Below are 8,044 nucleotides of genomic sequence, written 5' to 3'. Positions count from 1 at the left end.
CATCAATATTCTTCATATTTACTTCTTTTGTAAGTAAAACACTCTCAATATCACCGTATTGAAAATGATCATCGGGAGAATTAGCACTCAATAGCATAAAATGTATCCCATGACTCTAACAATGTGACAAGCAAGAACAAATACTTTATGTTATCATCAAACTTGATATCCTTTAAGATAAGATGGTTGAAAGTAGAGTGGAACTCATTCTAATGAGTAGACATAAGAGTATCCTCCTTCATGTAAAAGTCCACAAGCTTCTTCAACTAATATAATTGAGATGCAAGACTATGCTTGTTATAAAGATTGCATATCTTTTTCCATAAATCATATGCACCACCCATAGTAGAGATAACATCAAAATACACTTGCTTAGATAAATATAGTATGATAATGGACTTGCATAACTCATCAAGCTCATCCCGATCATCTTTCTTCTAACCTTCTAGCTTTATACCCTAGTCTTTAATGGCTTAATTTGCTTCTTCTGCACCAATACCTACCATATTTGTATTTTCCAATATTGAAAGTTGTTACGATTAGGCTTTCAAATGTTGAAATTCGCATTATCGACTGATACATGAGAAGTAATTGCCATAATGATCGCATATGATTGTAAAGTAAACGAGTGTGGGCTATTGTCACAATAACTTTTCTTCATGGGGACTTTCATGATGAGATTTACATGAAGCAACCTAGTGTGAATGGAGACTCTTAAGTGTGAGAGGGAAAGCTGGGCACAAAGTGTGCTGTAGGAAGGGAAGAGAGTTTTGGTGGGTCTCGAGAAAAGAGAAGGGATCTCTCAACCACTTGGGTCTTCGAGCTCTCAGCCACTTGGGCTATTAGTGAAGAGGCAAGCAAGGTTGCGTCGGAAAAAGGATGAAAGCATACGTCACACGTATACATTTGCGGTCCGAAGCATTCGTTCCCCTCCAACGGCCATTACGCTCAGTCGTGGAACTCTGGTAATAACTGTTACGACATAGAACAGGTAGCTGAAGATCGCATTGTTCATCGGTTCATCATCATCGCGGAGCTGCCATGGCTGGCTCGATCGGCCTGTTGGTGATCTTCTGTGTCTCTCTCTGCTGCGGGGTGGCAGCGACGGCGTACACGGAAAATGGGGAAGGGGCTGTACCTCATCTCGAGCAGCTTGACAGGGAGGGGGAGGACGACAAGCACAAGCATAGGGAGAGGGAAGAGGCGGAGGCAGTGGCCGCGGAGCTGCAGCATGTGAGAACTCAACTCTCTGCTCTCAGTAAGACCCCATAACCATCACAGCTTAAGCTCGGAATCAGTTCTCTTAAACAAAGACTTTTCAGGGTGAATTCTGTGGAATAATGCCTGCCTGAACGGGAGATAAATTTCCTTAATTTATCAGAATGTTTTGTGTAATAATGTGTTATGTAATATTGCATGTCTGGATGGGAGATAATAATAATTCATTTAGTAGGTCAGCTTTTGGATGGTAGGGATACACTAGTGGTTGAAGAAGCTCGAGGTGTGCCATGCTGATCCAAGAGGATAACAAGAGTGCCGATAATCATCACTCATTAACTAGAGTCTTTTGCAATAATATGTGTTTGAATGGGAGATAATAATCATTCGTTTTTCAGAGTGTCAATAATTATCATTTGTTTGTTAGTGTTCCCCCACAATAATCATGTATTTATCTTTGGCATATGTTAAAGCCAACTTTCTTTCCCATCATTAGAGGTTTGGACCAGATAGGGAGTGGCGCTTTTGAATGTCATCCAGTTAGGAACATATGTTGGCTCTCCTCATGTTTTATAATTCTATGTGCTTAGATGTTTCGGGCACCATGTCACTAGTGTTGAGCTAAAAATTCATTACCCATTGATTAGCTATTTAAAGTAGCTCCAAAATAGAAATGACCAAAAAATTCAATAAATGGGGAGCAGTTCTAGAGCGTTTCTGTGTCCCACATGCAAAACCCTAATTTGGGAGAATTGTTTCACATATATAAATAGTCAGGTTACTCACCATTCAGTCTTATCCTTATCTTGCATGCTTTAGCTATATCAGCCCTCTTCCATTAACTGTCTAGTCCCCAATGACTGTTGCTACGTGGTCTATAGCTGCCATCTAGCTCCCACTGTCGTAGGTGATCAACTTCCATCCTCTATATGAGGTCATTTTTGTGTTTTCAATACTTTTCTTTATTAATTTGTGCTGTGATCCGTCTCCAATGGACAATAGACATCGACACCCCCTCAACCTACTCCCATGAGAGTCGTTAATTGTTGAGCAGCTCTACTCTTGAGCATTTTGTACATTCTTTGATTTATTTACAACATTCATTCATTCACTTCATAGTTTTCTTTTTTCTCTATTTGTGTTTGTGTTTTTGCATTTTGAGTTTTGAGTTTTACATATCATTGTTCAAGTTTTTGTGTTTCAATTGTGGTTGTAGATTCTATGTCCCCTCAGTGCAAATCCTAGCATATCTTCATATGATATCAGAACTAGTACTCTTTTAAAGAGTATCCCATGGCTATCGTGGAGTGCTTGGTTTTTTGTGAAATATACGAACAACATATATTTGATTCACGATTGCTCAAATGACTCCATCTTCGGATCCTCTGATGCTTTTTCCAGCTATTCCTTTAATGGAGGCTCTAAGGAGGCATTATGGTCTTGATTTGGAGGACAACGCTTCTACTAATCTTTCTTGTAGAGATCACTTACCGAGACTCAACTCTTCTTCATCTCATACTCCTTTACAAGGTGTATCTCAGTTGAAGCACTTTGTTGACGAGATTGACCACCTCTTAGTTGAGGAAAGACTATCCACTTAAGAAACAACCAAAAGTTCAAACTCTTCAGAATCAAGTCTAGTGGCAAGTTTATACAATCCATTTTTGTGTGAGTTTGATTTTGTCTATACTGCTCCTTTTGTTATGTAGAAACCAATTATAAGTCAGCATGGAGATCCAAATTAATACGGGTTTGGTTTTGAAGAATACTCTATGTGCAAAGATGTTCCACAAGGTAATCCTTCATTCTCTGCATCATTTGAGACCTTTATATTCCTTGCCCTTTCCTCCCATATTCACGTCACATTTAGATTTCTCTTCTTTCAATTGAGTTTTTTAATCTTAGACCTACAATAGATTATCAAGTCTTAGCACACATTGTCTTTGATGCCACTACATGAAGACCAACAGCAAGCTTTTCCTTTTTTGGCTTCAACATCCAAGGTTGAGAGGTGGTTTCTATCCTTTTATGGTATTTTATAGGATTTAGCACTTGTCTTTGATATTGGTCTCTCTTGCTTGTTATACCTTCTCCTTCGCGTTGTGTGATTTCATCATCTTTGTAAAGTACACTTGGGCAATTGAACAAAATTTCCACGAAGGACACTATCCAATTGACACTTGTTGCATGTGATTTCTTACCACGTAGCATTACTTTAGGCATCTCATTGTGTAGAGCACACTTGAGCAGATCCTAAGGTGTCTTTACTGGCAGTTCTTTATTACCACATCATCATTCTTATTCGCCCTTTTTCTCGTCATCGACAACCCAAGTGGTCTAGATAACTTGTTTGTTTCGTGATGTGTTGGATCTAACCATCCCTTTTCATTTTCCCCTCGGGGCATAGTTACTTTATAGGCGGCAGATCATTGCTTCTTATTCACCCACCCAAAAAAAAAGAAAGACTTCAAGTGGTTCCATCTGCCTTTGCATGACTTGGTAGGCCATTGGATAGTCGATGAGCACCTTTTGCTTGATACATTGCCCTCTTTGGGGTGATCACTTGGACTCCCTTGGTAAGATAACCATTGCCTTTGTAGGCTTGGCAGGCCATTGAGCAACCAACATGCACCCTTTGCCCGATGCTCAGGCTGCTTTGGCGTGGGATGCCTTGTTTATTGCTACACTCGTTCCTGCTTGTGCTCCATCTATTCCACAGGTTCTTTTCCTTCCCCCACTCTCTCCTCGAGTGGTTCCCTGTGTTGAGAATCATTTCCTTGCCATGTCAGTAGTGCCACGTGGCAGTTTTTCCACGTGGCTGCAGTCGGACAGTCCGCTCAGTTGCAATAAATGCGGCCGACCTGCCTATTTCGGGCATTTTCTTAGGCATTCTTTTCAGCCTTTTCAAGGCTGAGTTCCTAGCAGACTTCCACACTTGTATCTGACAGTTTTCAGCCTATTGGTGCCAGAGAGAACACTCGGGGCTGACAAAGATCGAGGTCCTTAAGGCGGAGATATATGTAGATATTCTCTCTGCACCCATCTATAATACTGTATCCTTATATAACATTCTTCACTGCAGATTTTCTGCGTTTCACTCTCTTTCTCTCTCTCCTCTCTCTGTTCACTCTTTGTCACGGTTATTCGCTTCCGCATTGCTTCACTTTGACATGGTATGAGAGCATTGAAGGACTGACCTAGGGTGAATCTAACTGAAGAGGAGTTTTTTTAGCGCGACATAAGTTTGCGTTTTCAGCGTTCAAGTGCAAGCAGGTGGGCTGCGCATCATAACAAGGCTAAGGCAAGCGTGGGTGTGCGAGAAAAGAGAAGATCTGCTGAAGGTGCTATTGTTTTTCTGTTGTTAGAGAAGGAAGAAGGCTGCGTTTTTGGCCTTCAAGTATAGATTTTACATTTTCATCGCCTCCGGCAGCCGAAGAAGGTTCGGGATACAGAGATAAGAGCCCTAGTAGGTTGCGTTTTCACAGTCAGAGGGGGTTTCTTTTGCGTTTGTGCAAGCATTGCAGGTGAAGATGTCTATAGAGACCGACGTGGAGTTCCAGGCGATCATGGACCGGAAGGTGCTTGTCTTACCGGCTTTCCCATCAGATCAAAAGCTCGATAGTGACAATTACTGCATATGGCGTGTGATGGTCTTGGCTATATTGGAGTCTTATGATTTGGCGGAGCTTGTGATGGAGGAGATCAACTAGCCCTCGGTGAGAGATGAGTCCAAACTCTCTTCAAGTGCTCGTGCGGAGTTGACCAAGGCCCAATCTCATTGGGACAAGCTAAATTCTCGGATCTGTTCTTTTCTTTTTTTGTCTTGTACAATAGTTGTGATAGCCCATGTAGAGCACTTGATGGTGGCTCAAGAGATATGGCTGGAGCTTGGTTGAAGGGACAGAATGCTTTCAAATTGGAGGCATTGATTGGTCAAGCCTCTTAGAAGAAGGGGAAGAACCAAAAGAAGAAGAAGGAGGACAACAAATCTAAGAAGGACAACGAGAAAGAATCGATATGCCATATTTGTGGTAAGACCGGCCATTGGAAGAAGGATTGCCCTGACAAGGACAAGAAGGACACCAAGAAGAAGGACACGAAGGGTTCTAGTGCAGTGGTTGCACCCTCATCAGTTGCTTTTCTACACCTAGCAGTCATTGAGGACTCTACACCAAAGACTTTTGATGCTACGATGACAGCTCTCCAAGCTCGAGAGTGGATCGTGGACAATGGTGCCTCACGACACACGACTCCTTCGACCATTGGTGTTACCCATTTGCGATCCTCACGTGGGTAGATTCTCATAGGAGACAACTCTTCTGTGTCTATTACTGCACGGGGTGAGATGCAACCGATTCCAGATGGACGTGGTGATACCCACACTTTCGAGGTGTTGCATGTGCCAGGTTTAGGGTATCATTTGCTTTTAGTACATAAGATTTGTTCTCTTGGTCTCTCGGTGGAGTTTGACAGTGATGCTGTTCGAGTCCTTGATCGTGGATTGATGAAGGTTCTCTCTTCAGGGTATGAGGAGAATGGCATCTACACTATGGCATACTCGGTTTGGCCACCTGAACTATGAGTATCTTCGGAAGGCGTCGTGAGGATCGCTTGTTCGGACATAGTGGTGAGCCAACAGCCATGTGTCTCGTGCATTCGTGGGAAGCAGCATAGGGATGCGATTTCCCACAAAGCTTCGAGGCGGTCTACTTGACCTATGGAGCTTGTATCTATGGATCTTTGTGGCTCGATGAGAAATGAGTCATTGAAGGGGAGCTCGTACTTCAAGTTGATCATAGATGACTACAACAAGATGACATGGGTCTACTTCTTGACACTGAAGTTGGAGGCTTTTTCCCACTTCAAGGATTGGGTTCTCTTTGAGGAGAACCGATTGGGCTGGAGATTGAAGACCTTGCGATTAGACAAGGGTGGTGAATTTATTTCTAATGAGTTTGCTCATTTTTGTGCAGATAGAGGCATTCATCAGGAGTTTGCTAATACCAACACTCCTCAAGAGAACGGCATTTTGGAGCGGAAGAACCGAAGTGTGATCGAGATGGCACGCACCATGATGGAGCACCGACAAACACCTTAGTTTCTGTGGGCCGAGGCAGTGGCTATGACAGTTCAAATCCTAAATCGATCCTCCACTTTGGCCGTTGACAGGATGACACCTTTTGAGGCTTACTTTGGGACTAAGCCTGATGTCTCTTATTTCAAGATCTTTGGATGTGATGCCTATGTGCACATCCCGAAGACGCAGCGTGACAAATTTGAGGCGGCTTCCCGATGACAGGTATTTGTTGGCTATAGCTCTCAGTCCTAAGGGTATCGTTTGTATGATCCCATGAAGCAGGATGTCTACCTGAGCTAAGATGTGCGGTTCGTGGAAGTTTTGGCCACAGAGAGGGATGAGGAACACCCCGTACTTGGAGATCTTGGGGAGAGTTGGGCTCCCGAGACAGTTCCTTTGGAGCCAAAGCCTCTTGATGGAGATTTTTCTTCGGAGTCTTCTCTTCTATCGGCTACCCCAGTGGAGATCCCATCGGTGGATGTACTTGAGTCTTTTGTAGATGGGGAGCGCCGAGGAGAGATCCAGACTCCTTCTCGTTGGGCCTGTGACACACTTTGTGATTCAGGGATCGAGGGGGTCCCTGAGGAGTGGAACCTCAAGATGGACCGCGGAGGTCATGGAGGCACTAGACACATTCTACGGAGCTTGTTTGCTCTAACTACTGTTTGATGTCCTGTGTTATGCAGGATAGAGAGCCTACATCAGTGAAGGAGGCTTTACAGTTTGATCATTGGTGGAAGGTGATGAAAGCCGAGTTGGAGGCTATTGAGCGGAATGGCACTTGGTTCCTTGTGCCTCATTCCTCTTGTAAGAAGGTGATTGTTGTCAAATGGGTCTTCAAGACCAAGTACCATTGTGATGGCTTTTTGGACAAGCACAAGGCTCGTCTTGTTGCTAAAGGTTTTGCAGAGGGTCTAGGTGTTGACTTCCATGATACTTTTGCCCCCTACAGCTTGCATGGTGACTATTCATGGTGCTCTTGCCTTGGCTAGTCATAGGAGATGGCCTATTTTTCACATGGATGTCAAGTCGGCTGAAACCAGCCTTCCTTTCGTGGAAGGGTGGTAAATCCCTGAATACAACTTAATTACAACAACAAACAATAAATGCAAATCTGAAAATACAAATTTACCTACTAATCTTAGACAATGCACACCCGATTGGCCCCAAAATTGGCGCCCCTTTCGGTATTTCTTTAGCTTTATTGAAGAAAAGTTGATTTACAATGGGATTCTCTCGATCCCCTTCGCAATCGAAACTCCCCTTGCTGTCCTAAGTGACCAGGAAGTCTTTAATTTGATTTGTCCCTTGATTCGGTACTTAATTGGCCTTCACCCACTTCATGGACGATGGAAATGCCCCAAATTCAATGGTTGGCAAGTCCTCCACCTGAATTTAGCTGAAAATCACCTTCAGCCCTGAAAAATCCAAGTCTTGGAGCTTCCAAATTTTGGCATGCTTCCCGAGGCTGCTTCTGAATCCTAATTTCTGTTGTAAATTAGGGTTTAGCAGAGAAATTTGCAATTTCTCAATCTCCAAGGATCCAAATGCTGAGCTCTTTGGAGCAAGGCTATGAAATGGTTGGGAGATGAGAGAGAAAGTTATAGAGAGAGAAAATTCAGAGTCTGGTCGCGAAGAATGACTGAAAATCAGTCAAATGCAGCTGCTGCCCTGCCACAACAGCTTGTAGATGCAACGAACTGAAGAAAACTAGTCATTTACTATTGCTGCCCATCTCAATAGCCTGTA

The 8,044-nt window shown here is 43.2% G+C and overlaps 1 protein-coding gene across 3 annotated transcripts in view; it reads left to right on the top strand.

Annotated features, from left to right (window-relative positions):
• The first annotated feature begins 784 nt into the window (after window positions 1–784).
• Window positions 785–8,044, top strand: part of LOC148035964 (uncharacterized) — a 120,135-nt gene continuing 112,875 nt past the window's right edge. For 2 of the 3 annotated variants that reach the window (XM_087677948.1, XM_087677949.1), the window contains exon 1: window positions 793–1,258. The gene's annotated coding sequence lies outside the window, so the exon portion shown is untranslated. Of the gene's footprint in view, window positions 1,259–8,044 lie in introns of all 3 variants that reach the window. The other variant, XM_087677950.1, reaches the window with a different exon arrangement.

This window comes from Lygodium microphyllum, chromosome 5 (genome assembly GCF_053477565.2).
Source record: "Lygodium microphyllum isolate KBCC chromosome 5, Lygodium_microphyllum_v1.1.10, whole genome shotgun sequence".
In the NCBI taxonomy this organism is placed as follows: Eukaryota; Viridiplantae; Streptophyta; class Polypodiopsida; order Schizaeales; family Lygodiaceae; genus Lygodium; species Lygodium microphyllum.
This window is presented reverse-complemented; position numbering and strand designations above follow the sequence as displayed.